General features: G+C 31.9%; 1 protein-coding gene across 4 annotated transcripts in view; it reads right to left on the reverse strand.

The window, feature by feature from the left end:
* The window catches only part of LOC131852993 (potassium voltage-gated channel protein Shaker), a 320,610-nt gene that overhangs the window by 92,857 nt on the left and 211,998 nt on the right, over nucleotides 1-15,755 (reverse strand). The gene's annotated exons all lie outside the window — the stretch shown is intronic.

Here is a 15,755-nt window from a genome sequence, read left to right on the forward strand (position 1 = left end):
TTTCTGTAGAAACACATGACAGGAATGTTGCATGTTATGTAACTTTTATTTTTCCGTAACGATACTTAGTAATAATTCTAAAACGAATGTTGAATATGTTTTTACCAACACTACCATAGCATCACAATAAGACGTCCTATGAGAATTGTCGATGATCCCCGATCGCTCTGGAAGTATCGAACTACTTAGCTTGAGGCGAAAATTCGTATTGCTTTGTGTGTTCATAAATATACAACGGGCTTTATTCTTAGGAATAATTGTTTGATGTGATTCCTACGGCTACCTTTTACCATCACACCGCTTGCCATCGACAGGGAATTCATTCCCACACGCTAGAACCTAATTGGACTCGGACAGAGGAGCTTCCTCCCTGGTTCCGGTTTTTCAAGAAAGGTATATTAAGGTTTCTTAAGGGTGGGCAACGCGAACGTGATATCTCTGGTGTATCAGGCGTCCATAGGCTACGGTAACTGTTTACCATCAGATGGGCCATGTTATTGTAACCACCATCATAAAATAGAAAAGAAAATTGTCAATCTTAATGTCTAATTTTATGAATGTATATATCTGTATAACTACAAGTCGTTATTAAGTTATATATATGTTTATATATTAATACATAAGTACTTATGTATTTATAGAAACACAATAGATACAGTGATGTTTAAATTGTTAATTGTTTTCTTTCTTTCATTCATTGTCTTCATTACTATGTATAGTACATACAGTAGTGTGAGTTCACGGTGTTACCGGTCGTCCAGACGGTTAGTGTAACAATCAAATAATAAACAAATTACTTTAATATTCAAACTGTTGTAATTTACTGAAGCCGTGGCAACCAGCAATTATTGCCAGCTCTGCACTAAACACTTGCAAGTGACAATGACCGTAATCATAGTGCACGGCTTGTTGATCGTGTAAATAATATAACGCAAAGTGCTAGCTGTCGTTCTGCTATAATGTTATTATTTTCTATTAATAACTCTTTCTAGAACAGTAGAATATTGTATACACTAGAAATTATAGAATTTGTTTCCATACTTTTCTGAAACAGCTTAACAGATTATGATAAAATTTAAGATAAGACTTAAAGTAGGATGTTTATTTTTTATTTTATTAAAAAAAAATTATATAACATTTTTTTCTAATATTTCACTCTTCAACCATATAACCTTATTTTTTTATTTAATTGCGATGTTAATTTATATTATTGTACGTCTTAAAAATAATGCAATAATATAGAATATGTATAAACATATTCTATATTATTGCATTATTTTTATAAATAGCATTATAATAATGATAATACTAATAATTAATTATACATACATTTGGATTAGACCTTTAGATACCCTACATAGTTAAGAGATACTATGTAGGGTTACATAGTTCTTAAGTAAATTAAGGGAGTTCTTAAGTAATATTATAACAGAAAATATCCCGTATCTATGACATGTAAGTTTAGTATTATTTATTTCTTTTTTTGACCAAACTGAATACCTACCTGACTATAAGTAGTAAACGCCTGTAGCCATGAACAGCACACTACGACACTCGTGGTACCCTACATTCCATTCCGAAGGATTAAGGTATCATGCTTCTGTATTCTGTAATTTCACTGCTATATCCCAGCTTACAAGAGAAAAGTAGCATACAAAAAGCAAGCTGAAATAGGTAATAATATTTTCAAGAACAGAGGAATTATAATGATAGATTTCAATGCTGCTCTCTCCTAACGAGAATAAAGTAGGATTGAATGTACATACGAAATGACAATCTGAAACTTTCCTATGTCGACTTTCTTTGGCTTATAAGATTTATCTCAAACAGAACAGCCGCCGCCGCCTTACTTCCGATATAGTTCCCGGTTCTATTCTTCGTTACAAACATTAATAAGCAAGATTAATTGTATCGATCTGGGTGTTTTCTATGTATTTACAAAAAAAAAACATTTCTGTATTAATATCAGTTGTCTAGTAACCATAACACTAGCTCTGCTTATGTAGTCCTAGATAATGCTGTGCGAATTGTCCAGCGATATTATTGTAATAAATTCACCTAACTGAAAGTAGTACAACTATCGTCTTCGGACATAATATCGTTAGTTTTAATTAGCAACTCTTTCAAGAATGGCAGAAGTTTAAATATTAAATATTCAACTTCAGCATTAAATTTTACTTTGTCCACTTCCTGGCGAGATACTAATAAACATTTCCGAAAGTTTATTACAAAATGACAAATCCCAAGTTTGAGCCGCGAGTTCAGATGAATTTCCACTACACACTTTATTTGACTTTTTCATTAAGCACTTTTCGTAGACTGATTGAAATAATTAAGTATTATTGCAATCGGTTCAAGAAAAGTTAAATTTGTAGGTTAAGAAAATATGTTGCTCACATGTCAAAAACATTATATAAAATACAGTATTAGATAAATTAATACAACAAGCTGTACCTAGTTTGGGAACTGATCGCTTTAGCGGCCAAGCTATATACCTACATTAAAAAAATCAGTAGAAGTAAAACATGCATGGTTCATTCATTCCATGACTTGGAGTTCTTAAAATCGATGAGGCTTGGTGTGTAATGTAATCAGTCCATACCCTTTATACCCTTCGTGTTTGTAACGCTTTAAACTTTTTGTTTTACCCACATTATTGTAACTTATTATGTGTTGTATTTGATACTGCATTCACTTTGTGTTATAGATATATATTTATAATACAAATAATACTAATCTTTATTCAAATAAACTTAATATAAGTACTTTCAAATAGTCATATTTTTTTAATTTCAGCAGTTATTCGGAACGCACACTCCTAATAAGAAGATGAGCCAGAAACATGAGTGTTGGTCTTTTCAATAAATGTTGTTCTAAGTAAAAACACATTAACAAGATTAACAAGAGAGTGGCATGCGACAATCAATATAGAAACTGAAGAAAACAATATAGTTAATTATCAGATAATATGGTCAGCATTAGGAATATTAAGTTAGTAGTTTCTACAAAATATTATTATATACCGTAAGCATTTTTTAATGAAAGTGTTTATGACGTTGCGACATTTGAGTCTTTTTTCTGTCAAAGTTAGAACAGCCTCTTGCTTGTCGGTATGCTTGTATTGCATTAATTTTTAAAAGTTCAGCTTGCATATATAATATTATAATTATTAACCAGAATTTTAGAAACATTTACATAATATATATTCTATATTATTTGACACATTATATAAACGGGATATTAATAATGCTGATAACAGTCGACTCACGCACGGTTTATTTTCAGTGACAATGTTACTTAAGAACTCTCGTTTATTTAGTTTGTAAACGACTGTGAAATATTAAAAATATATAGGAACTAGCTTATAACTGAAAAAATATTCGAACTTCATTAGATTTCGACGAAATTCGCTCTTTCTCTATATATAATATTTGTACAGATGCGAATCGACAATCTTGTGTTGAATTCTGAAAGTATTATTTTTATAGAAATATAGAAGGTATTTTGATAAGATACTAACAAATTAACGCTGTAACTTTGTAGGAAGTGACGATTTACTTTGCTTATAGAATCAAGGCAAGAGCCATCGATCTTTCAGCTAATCTGTTACTTTAAGGCTTCGTCGCCTTCGCAACCAGAACGAACGAAGAAATTTAATTAAGTAGCATTCATCACACAGCAAAATTTACGTATATATACTTCAAAGTCATGTCGTTGTCATCAATTTGTGACGCCTATCTCGGAGCTTGGTTTGTAAGCTGTGTTCCGATTTACGGCTGAGGATAAGGCAGTGAAATCAATTTTGATATTGTAGTTTTCTGGCAACGCATGAGGTGTACTAGAGTTATTAGATAATGAAGTGGTGTCCGTGGTATTGTTCATCTAAATATGCGACGGAAATCATACTAGATGTAAAAAAAAAAAATTCGATTTTATTAAATATAAACTAACTCGGACAAGTATCGCATTGTTCCTTACAACTCCGCTTCTGTTAGTTCTATTAGTTAGTTATATAGCCTACCTTGACTATCTATCACTAACATACCTAATTTTTAAAATCTGATCAGTAGTACCCGAGGATACTCTTACTTAGTGGATGTTTGGAGTAATCTCCGGTACTTTTACGATTATAATATTAGTAATATTAGTTAGTATCAATGTAAATATAATTTATAAAACAACATTGCATTTAATTTGCCTTCAATTCATTAACAAATAATAAAGAAAGAAAAATGATAAACTACAGTCTAAGACTCTAGGAGCGAGGTCCTTTCGATTCTTAACAGTGAAAAGGATTCTGGGTACGTATCACAGACGGGAGATTTTACAAAGTACATGACCCAACGGTGCTCTAAAGCTCTAGACTAAACTTTAATCTGGCTGGAAGGTTCGTCTTTTGAACTCCCGCGGTAGTTGGAATCACAGCAGTCTATGTTTAAACTTTTTCACGGTTATTTACTATCTTAATAATATTATATACGCTAAAGTTTGAGAGCATGTATGCTTGTTACTCTTTCACGCAAAAACTAATGAACGGATTTTGATTAAACTTTACAGAACAGCTTATGCATCAGAATAACTTATTACTGGCTACATTTTATATTTAAATGTATATATATGAATATTTAGCACACCACCTTACGTCCGATGGTTGCGGGTTTGATTCCTCGCACGGCACTCATTTTTGTATTTATAAGTATGATTGTTTGTATTTGGTTGGGTGTTTTCTATGTGTAATATGTGCGTGTTTACAATAAAAGTGTCAATTTTGTTTATATCAGTTGGCTAGTAAGCAAACAAAGTAAATAACAAGGTCTAGTTAGCTCGGGACTAGTTGTGTGTTCATGATTTTTATTGGGTAGTATGTTATAACGCGCTTACAGGTAGTGATGTAACGGATCCAGCGATCGTGTCTACTAGTATTTAGGAACGAACGACAGTGACGCTCGATCGATCAATATTTATTAATGCATTGAACCGGCTTGTAATTGTAGCAGTTGAACGAACCAAGTTTGTGTTTAAACACGAAGCCTCAGGGGCTACGTGCGTCGAGTATCTGTACATTAAGGGATAATACCATACGGATTAAATTATAATAACAACTATAAGTAAAGTAAATTTATTTGAGCGACCAATAAGACATCGACAATTTTAATTGTATATGTATGAGTTTGATTTTTCGAAAGAACTAAGTTAATAGTATTCTGGAGTTGTTAGGTACATATTATGTTAATTAACAAGGAAAACTGGGAAAAGTAAAAACTAATGAGGAAAAGAAGATATTTAAAACGAAATATAAAAACTCCCAGACTCAAATCACTAATTTATCCAAATAAATATTCTTTGAGTTCATTATCCAAGTACTTACAAATACAGTAAAAAAGATGGCGCATATTACAACGGAATTAAATTAAGACCTAAATTATTTTTGGCATATTTCCATTAGTACCGTATTGAGCATCATTATAACACATATAAACACAAATTATGTATTAAACAATCATCAATAATTATTTTTAAAGGGCCATTACTAACCGATGCTTGTGCAAAGTTGTACAAATAGATGTTTACTGCCTGCAATAATAACATGATTGCGGTACCAATTATTACCTACAAAAGGCTTTTGATTGTACATAACGTCGATGCATTGATTAAAAATATAAGCTTTGTAAGTTATTGTTTACTAAATGCGTTAAATTTATTAAAACCCTCTCTTCAATATCTCTCTTAAAAATTTTAGTCACTGATGGATAGCTATATCCATACCGAAATTTTATTATAGTAAAATAATATCAAATATTCGATCACGCATGTCAAGCATAGTTGTAACATAATATTTTTAAGCAAACATTATAAATAAATGCTTGTATCTATAAATCATGAAATATAAAATTCCATAAGCCAAATCTATTATACATGGTTGGTAAGTTTACACAGTATTGATAACGATTTAATTTAGCAAACTGGAATATCACTGTGGGTACACTAATTGGCTACGCTCCCGTACACTGCAATTGTTTCAGACTGTCTGTCATCAGTTTACGCCAGTGTACGTATATAGGATGCTGAGTGCCTTGGTACGGCCCATAGGGAGTGGAGTAGATGAGTTTATAATTTTTTTTTGTAAAAACATGAAATAGAAATAAGGCTTTTTAACGCTAACGAGCACTAACTCGCTGCCAACACTACGTATAGGTATATGTAATGAAGCTATGTCACTCAATAGGCAATATTGTAAACGTACTTTAGAATTGAATGAGATAAAATATTTAAAAACTTAAAAAGCTAAAAATATATGTTGTTAATTAGTGAGATATCAGTTCTACTGATACTAAAATTATTTATGTAGTTGTAAGTATTAATTTAATAAACAATAAATTTTTATGTTAACACTCAAAAATACGTAAAATTGTTCACACTTTAAATCTCTGTACATAGTAACATTGCGAGCACTACGGTACGAGCTCTTACATTGAAGTACTTTACAACTATTAGAATATTAAAGTTGCCATGTAAAGACCGAAAATGTTCTGCAAATTGAATTTACATTTTGTCCTGCGTTCATGCAAACCCACTGCACCAGCTTGAATAGACGTTTTAATAGAAATTCATAAATTCAAAAAGGAAATGTAATTTATCAACCTACAACGTGCAATTCATGAATCCATTACGGATTTCCAATTTCTTTCTTTTTTTACGTATGTACGTACGATATACATAAAAAGCCTTTAATTATGACCATTTATTTAAGTTGTTCCTTCACCCGATAGATGGCGCCACGTCGTTTAGTCAGGTCGTCCCAAAATGCCCTGTAATTTTCCGGCGGCCTTCATTACGAGTTGGAGAGATTTAATTAAAATCAATTTACAACGTTAATGACACGAAAAACGTAATAAGTTTGTGTTTTTTTTACGTATAATTGTAATGGCAAGCAAGCTGACGGACCACCTGATGGTAAGTGGCGGCTGTCGCCTATATACAGGAACATCACGTAAAAATTTAACGTCCCTGATTCCACTCATTCCTTTATCAATAAGGAGGACTAAGGTGTTATGAGTCCATATTTTATAATTTCACTGCCTTAACTCCACCTTTCAACAGTTTACAAAGCAAGCTGCTTGGCGGCCTAAATCAGTGACCCTGAGGTACCGACACAACTATACAAAGTCTACATCGCTATGTGCAGCATTGCTTTTGTGCTGTATTAATAATCTCCATTAGTATAATGTTGAAGGATGGAATAAGTACACGATATCAAAGTAAGAAAACATATTATTATCTTTATATAGTCACAAAGTAACGCTACGTCAAAGAAACGACATAACAAACCGACTATTGTATATAATTTTCCATAACAAAAGTATTGATTGTACATCAATACGTTGTACTGAATCTTCAATAATTGTATCAAGTCCTTTCAGGACAGGTAGATGTTGTAGTAAAGCAAAAGTATGTTATATATTGAAAATAGCAGAGACTATATTATGCTACTAAAGTAACGTAATATCAGTCTGTGTATACAGTACTTTCACTTTCATGACAGTTAACCACTTTATACTGAATTTTACAATCTTACAAATTGTTACAATAATAAACTAAAAAAAAAATTTTTGTTCGTAGTTTTTATAGGTTTGGAACAGTAAGTAAATTGTTTGTCCTTAGTTAACTGCTGAAGAGAAAAGTTTTTATTTCCAAACAGTTGCCAAACCCCGGCGATAATATATCAAACTGTATCTCAAGGCTCTGGACTCCGACCCTAAGGTTCCGCTGCTCTTGGCGATGTGCCAAATCTGTTGAAGGTTTTACAGAGAAAAATACGGCTACATCGCAAAGGAAGTACATTTAATATACCTACTACACTGTATAGATACAGAATCGAACGAGTTTAAAAATGTGAAGAGCACGCTATCTTTGGAGGAGCATTAGGTTTGTTCACTCCCTATAATCAATTCAAACAAATGGATCTCATCGTATTGACTGATTCGGTAGTAGTAAATATATAATATTAGATATTGGATATCAATTGTAAGAATTGAATTGAAAGAATAATAGGTACATGTCGCGGTGTGGCACAAAGGATGATTGTTTGAAATATTCTAGCGAAGGAGGCGATAGGTTTATAGAGAAAAAACCACGGATCTCGAACGTGCGGCGTCGAGATGTTACGTTATTTTATTTATGCCACCATAACTCGGTGTGGGACTGCTTGATGGCCTTGGGAAAGTTATTTTTACCAACTGTTATGTGACCGCAAAGTTACCCCTGTTCAACACAGACCTGTGTTATACCACACTCTAATATTCTTCTGAGATGTTTTATGCTTAAACATACTAAGTATTACATGTACAGACTATTTTGTAATTTTATTAATGAATGATATTCAAAGTTTGTTAACAGAAAAATAAAGAAGTACAAGTAAATACAAGTTTTACTAATGTTTAGATAAAGTTAAAGAAATGTGCATCAAGTTACAGAATAAAATGTAACATATTTGAAATCTGCCTTCAATGAAACTTTTTTATTATTTTCACTTTCCTTTTGTCAGCCATATAATTATTATTAACGATTATTGGAAATAAAATTTTGCTATTACAATTTACCAGTTTTGGATATGATATACCGAGTAATTCTAGTAGAATCTAAAACATTCTAATTACTGTAATTTTCCTTAATTAAATGACGCACAAACCCTGCATCTAATGTTATTGATTAAACGATCGGCTGTTGAAGGCAAATATTCTTTTGAAACTCTTTTAAAATTATACTGTTGAGCAAAAAGACAACAAAAGATTGCAGTTTTTCTGTTCTTCTATAAAGATAGTCTAGTGCTGCATTATGCAGTTTGGCTTTTTAATTTTACGTTTATTTTTTAACTTCCTTGTCTACTCGACCCAAATGAATTTTAGTAACGATTCGATTTAAAGTTCGAGAAATAATTATCCTTTTTTGCAGACTAATTGAAAAATACAAAATAAATACGTCACTAATCTTATCTCAGTTGGGGTAGTCAGATTTGACTTGCCCAATATTAATAATTAATATAATTTCGGTCAATATATACGAATATTATTCTAAGAGTAGGTCTCTTAGATCAGTCTGGTATGTTATCGATATTTTTATTACCGCAGAATTAATTATGAATTAGAATTTGACATATAATAATTTTCAGTATCTACCAGTTTATAATTTACAATTTTTAACTGTAAGTCTGGATACTGACCACTACTACTGTAGATTTAAACAAATACCGACACATATGAATATGCCACAATAGTTAACACTGATTCTAAGTACCCCTGTTGGTGAAATGGTCATAAATATATTTGATTATCCTAAATATTTTTTTGGTTTATAAGAATATTATCTAAAATGAACATTGCTAACTAATTTCACACACAATGCAGCACTGCGGTCCGTGCACCCTTAAATAGGTCATGATACCCCTGAAACAGCTACCCCGCGCCGTTGCGCTAGACATGACCTTCTGAGCTCCTGGTGACCCCATAGGTTGAAATCGCGGCATTTTCCAAACCATGACCTCTTTACGAATATGTTTTTCATAGCGCCACAAATTTCCGTTTTGATCGCAATTTGAAAATCATATGTGGAAATAATCTTCTAGTATATAATTTTGGATATTGAATTACTAACTTACGCTTTTCGCCTGTGCGAACATGTAACAGAAGTAAAAATAATCTTTATACAAATAAAATTATATTTTATTTGTAAAATGTTATATTATATAAAAAAATATGACTATTCAAATCATTTTTTTAATTATACCACTCATTCGAACTTAGACTCGTTACAAAAAGAATAACCAAGAAACTTATATATTGCTCTTGAAACTATCAAATAATGATAATACTCAGAACTTTACAAAAATTACCTTTATCCATATAGACTTGTAAAAATGTATTCCAGCCACCAAGCAGCTTGGCTCTGTAAGTTTTCTTTCGTTTGAAGGATAAGAACAGGCTGTGTAATTACAGGATAACAGTCATGTGATCGTAGTTCTCCATAATGAGGGTATGGTTGTATCGGGAACGTCACATGACAATGGTAGTGCTATTCATGTATATAGGTGGAGGTTACCACCTACCATTATCTTGTATGCCATTGCAATTAAAAAGTAATAATTGAGGAATAAAATTTAAATTGCCACTGCTTTAATTTGAGCTAATTTTACATTTATATTTTCTAAAATGTCAAGATGTAATAGTAGTTCTGAATGTAGAATATTAACAAACAAAGTTTTGTCACTAAAGTATTTAATTAAGTTCGGCGAGAGTCCCATTTCCTTAATCACCGTACGTCTCACAGCGTGCTCTCAACTCCTTTACATCATTCTAGATTTATGTCTGAATCCTTTACCATCACTGCCATTAGTCTTTAGACTGCTCATCAAAAGGTTTTTATTTTTATACAATTTTACACATTTTTACTGTGCATTTTTTAGAGAATACTTGGGCGGTTTAGCCTTTCAGAGCACTCTACTGCTGAGAATCGCGGGTTAAATTCTCCGATGACACAAACATTTTATTTATGGATTTGTATTGGTTTGGGTATCCTTTATGTATTTAGAAATCACGATGTTATATTATTCATTATGTAGCAAGAGCTCTTTACAATTTAATGATACTGTGTGAAATGTCCTGGGTTATTATTATTAATAACTAGTAGTTGATGGCAGCTTGTCCACTATTCCTTTTAGAATAATTATATTATTTTGATAGCCTTTTTCTGACATTACTTACGCGGTCTGTTGGGAAATATTTACAAGTAAACTTATACCTGTTTTATAAAATAATTATGAAGTGGTTCCTACCCAGTCTCAGATATATTGATAAACAACTAACAAACAAAAAATAAATTAACCTGTAAACTAGCATAAAATCCATCCAGTATTCATATAATATTAAACTGTGGGCTTACAAATAGTTGGAATATTACTGCGGAGAACAACCAACCAAAAACAAGTCTGATAGCGAGCGATGGAACGAGAAATTAATCCCATTTGAAAGCGTATATATAACAGATTTCTTACTAAGCACTGATCCGGGATAAACTACGGACTTACAAAATGGATCCAATGAAAAATGGTCCGAACGCAGCCGTACTGCACCAGCTTCTATGATAAATGTAGCAACCACTGATTATATATTGTTCCACAGAAAGCGAAGTAAATCCCCTTCACTATACGTTTCAATTTTAATGAAGCATTAAGGACAAACAATGCTATTACGTTGTATTAAATCCTGAAAATAATGATAATAAACTCATTATACTTGAGTCTGTTGACGTATTATCAATTAAGTTATAATAAATAATGCATTGTCAGATGGTAACTAACGTGATATGAAATTTTAAATAATTATTTTGCCATGAAAACAGTATATATACATATATATATCATAATAAATAAAATATGTCATAAAAATAAAGAACATTTTTGGGAACATTCGTGGGCCACCCTTATCAGATATAAAAAATACACGGTATAACTGTATATACAACCTTATATAGAGAAGTCTTTGTATCAATGTATGTAGAGTATTTATTCTATTTACACTGTACGCCATTCGATATCAATTCGTTGGTTAAGATATGTTTTGTATCTATGAAGTAATTTTATTTTCATGTTATATAGGTACTATGCATACAAATAAAATTGGAGTGTCTGTTTGTAATATTAAAATGACCATGGTTTACTACATGCACATGAATATAAATACGGAACATACACCAAAATATTTTTTTTTACAATTTTCGTCTTCCTGTCTGTTTGTTCCAGGTAATCTCTGAAATGACTAATTTTGAGGGGACTTTTATTGGCAGGTAGCTGTAGGTAGCAGGTAAATGTAATAAGGAGTAACTTAGGCTACTATTATTTAAAGAAAATCTTTTATTTAGAAAATGTAAGTTAAATTCCAAGCGGACGGTGTCGCGGGGAACAGATAGTATAAAATAAAATTCACTTCAATCAAATTCTTATATACATTTTTTGTACTCGAAGCAATATTTATTCTATTCATGAAATGTAACCCTTATGTAGATGGCCTCAGTGGTCGAGTGGTTTAACAAACCGCTATACTTTACTGATGGTCACGGTCCGATTCCTTGCATGGTGCAAATATTGAATTCATAAATATGATTGTTTGGTGTCGGAGTTTTGTACATATAGTATGTATTAACAAAAAATGTAGCTATGTATAACTGTCAGTAGTTTAGTACTCATAACACAAGCTCAACTCACCTTGTGACTAGATGGCGCTATCAATTGTCCAGGGACGTTATTATTATTATTATATTTTTATTATTAAAAGATTCAAGTCAAGGAATACAAATAAAATAAAAAAGAACGTAAATTCCAGCATCAAAAGTCATGAAATACCAAATAAAAATCAACTTGTTAATTGCGGACGGTAGGTAAACAACCACGTGTGTAGAGTAAAAGTAAATATTCAACGCATTTTGCGATGCAAATGTTTTAAATCAAATAGCAATACTTTTTAATTCCATTCGTAACAAAGGTAGCAATATTTTCCTTTAACCTCGATAGGAAAAGATCACACTAGTAGGAACATTAAATGAGAAAATACGAGGCTGAGCTGCATTGTAATATAACATGTAAATTTTTTACGAGAAATGAGAAAGTAGAGGTTGACTCATAAATAAACAAAATATATTGCTATAGGTTTTTGTTTAGAAGTGTTATAGATCTACGGTATATGACGTATATGGTACATAACATCGGAAATGACCCAGTGGTTTCAAAGTATTTTAAGAGATGACCCCAAAAAGGGAAATTGCCGGAAGAATTATTATTATGATGGTAGGTCTACGCTGTTTAAAACTATATAGTTATAGAAAATGAATGAATTTGATAAAATTAAACATTGATTGAAGTAAAAATGTTATAATAGTGATTGTATATATATAGTTAAACTATAAGTTACGTTCAATTCCAACCTTGGCTCAGGCTGTCGTAATTTCGATCCCTGTTTGAATTGCACGGGAGATCGATCGGAGGGGGAAGTCGTAGATAATGCCAAGTAATATATAAAAGTGTTAAACTCTATTATTATCGACATGAGTTATTAATGATATTCAATTAATCGATTAAACCTTTTTATAGTCACTTGCGTTTCAGGTATAAAGATGTTGTAGAGATAATGAACTATAAATGGAAAAAGTAACTTTTTAAAAAAAAACTCTTTGTTGTTTGCGATGAGACTGATAATGAATATAAAGGTAAGCTACGCGCACGTGACACCCCTGGTGTTCCAGGCGTCCATAGCCTACGGTAACAACCATCAGATAGGCAAGATCCTATGCTTGTTTGGCATCATATTTTATAGACTATCATGAGGTTGTCTATAAAATCATATGTAAATATTGTATACCTGTAACAGGTTGACTGTGTCGTTTAGTCATCAAAAGGTAACAAACAGAGAGAATTTTTCATATTCGTAACATTAGTCTGGGCTAGATGTTATACGTTTCTTCATCTGCATCTTTGAGATAAAGGTTTACTACAAGCCCATGTTATAAAATGAAATAAACCGAGAGATATAGTTTCTCAATTAATATATTAGTAATTGCCTTTAGTATTTGTTTAATTTCGGCTAAAGTAATATTTAGTTAATTGTTATTAACAACAATTTAATAACCAGGTACAACCAGGTAAACAGAGATATTATAATGATTTACGAGTATTAAGTTGATCTTTATTAAGTGGTAAAATGAAGAGTTAATTAGGAGACTAGTCAGATTAAACTCAGATCTGTCAAATTGGAAACCCGCTTCCGAAAATATAAGTAATATTAATGAGAGAGAAATTAGATAAACTTCCACTTTAATTAAGATTTGCTATTTAAACGATTTTAATTTAAAACTAACAACACAATATATAAAGATCAATATTATTAATTGGTTAGAATGAATTTAATAGCAGAGATCCAAGATACAAATGAAGTTAAACTATATATTTAATAAAAATGATTTCAATATTCAGTGTAGTTTCTTATGTAATTGCATTAATTTTTAAAGATTTGCATAATCAACAAAAAACGTTCAAGCATTGATTCAATTTTCACAAAATAAATCAAAGTTCCTTTATAAACGGAAATGTCATTGAACTAACGATCTCTATCCTTTCCGCTTCCATAACTCGTTAAATTAAATTCTACTTCCAGATATCCCAGGAATTTAAGTATTAGAATCCAGTTCTAAAAAGCGTAAAGAGCAGTCGACCGATGTACTGCACTCCAGTGTTGCATAAAATTTATGCAACGAATTATTAATATACTAACCTATGCCATTTATTCACACTCCCGGACTTGGGTCCGACACGAAGCAAACAAATAACAAACGGAAAATGTCAACACTAAAGGAAATTTCCGGTTCCATAACTCGCTCAATCAAATAGCATCTGATACCTGGAATTTAGGCTTCCAATTCTAACAAGCATAGAGAGCACACGCCTGATGCACTGCACTTCAACGTTGCATAAAATTTGTGCAACGAATATACGAATTGGTGCCATTTATTGAAGCATTCATAGAAGCTCCCGTAGTGAGCAACGGAGCGATAAACAGGGGCCAGTATTACTATGCTCATGTACATACTAACATCAATTTTCAGTTTCATAGCTTGTTTAATCAAATATCAAATACCTGGAATATAGGTGTCCAGTTCTAACAAGCGTAAAGTGCAGTCGTCCGATGAGCTGCACTTCAGCATCGCATAAACATTGTGCAACGAATTACAAATATACCAACCGGTGCCATTTATTGAAGCATTTAATAACTGCTCCAGTGGAATACGTTCTTACGTATTCCACTGGAGCAGTTATTAAATGCTAACGGCTAAACGGAGCGATAATCGGAAAATATCAATCGTAACGTCAATTTCCACTTCCATAACTCGTTTAATCAAACAGTATGTGACACGCGGAATTTAGTTAACAGAACCCTGTTCTAACAAGCGTAAAGAGCACTCGCCCGACTCCAGCGTTCTATAGACTCTATGCGGCCAATATATTCGGCGATGTTCTTTACTTTAATAACAATAATTGCCCTAGTAGAGTTGTACAAGGGAGAAATAAACAATAACCGGAATTACTGTGCTCATGATAATATTAACGTGAAATTAGAAGAATTTGCAGCTCCATAAATTTATTAAACCAACTAGTATCTGATAATATAATAGAATAACAAAACAAAACAAATCAAAATAACAGAACCCAGTTCTAACAAGACTAAAGAGCACTCGTCCGATGCACTGCGCTCACTGGAGTGTGCATAAAATCTGTGCGACAAAATATGAGCATCCAGCCGTGCCGTTTATTGAAGCTTTCAATAACTGCTCCTATAAACTGGTACGATACGAAATAATAATCAATAATGTTTTCAGCAGATAGGATAGTTGTCGCAACATAAGAATTTTCAAAAACTATTATATATTTGTCCTTATATCCGAAAGGTAGAGTGAAAATAAAAATAGAGATATGAAAAACTAATTAAAATTTATTTTGAGATATTTTTAAGTAGTACCTTCACTGTCGCATCATGGCTGATTTTTTAGTTACTCCTTGAGTGATTCTCCACATTTACTTACATTTTCTCAGTATACGAATACTAGATAATAAGAAATAAAATTTCAGGTCATCTTCTATCTGTTTTCTTAAGATATTATTATTATTTGAGAGAGATCGTTGTATCCTTTTTTATATTTAGTTTTTTCTTTTAGTG

Source organism: Achroia grisella, unplaced genomic scaffold, assembly GCF_030625045.1.
Source record: "Achroia grisella isolate CSIRO2021 unplaced genomic scaffold, CSIRO_AGI_Agris_v1 utg874, whole genome shotgun sequence".
In the NCBI taxonomy this organism is placed as follows: Eukaryota; Metazoa; Arthropoda; class Insecta; order Lepidoptera; family Pyralidae; genus Achroia; species Achroia grisella.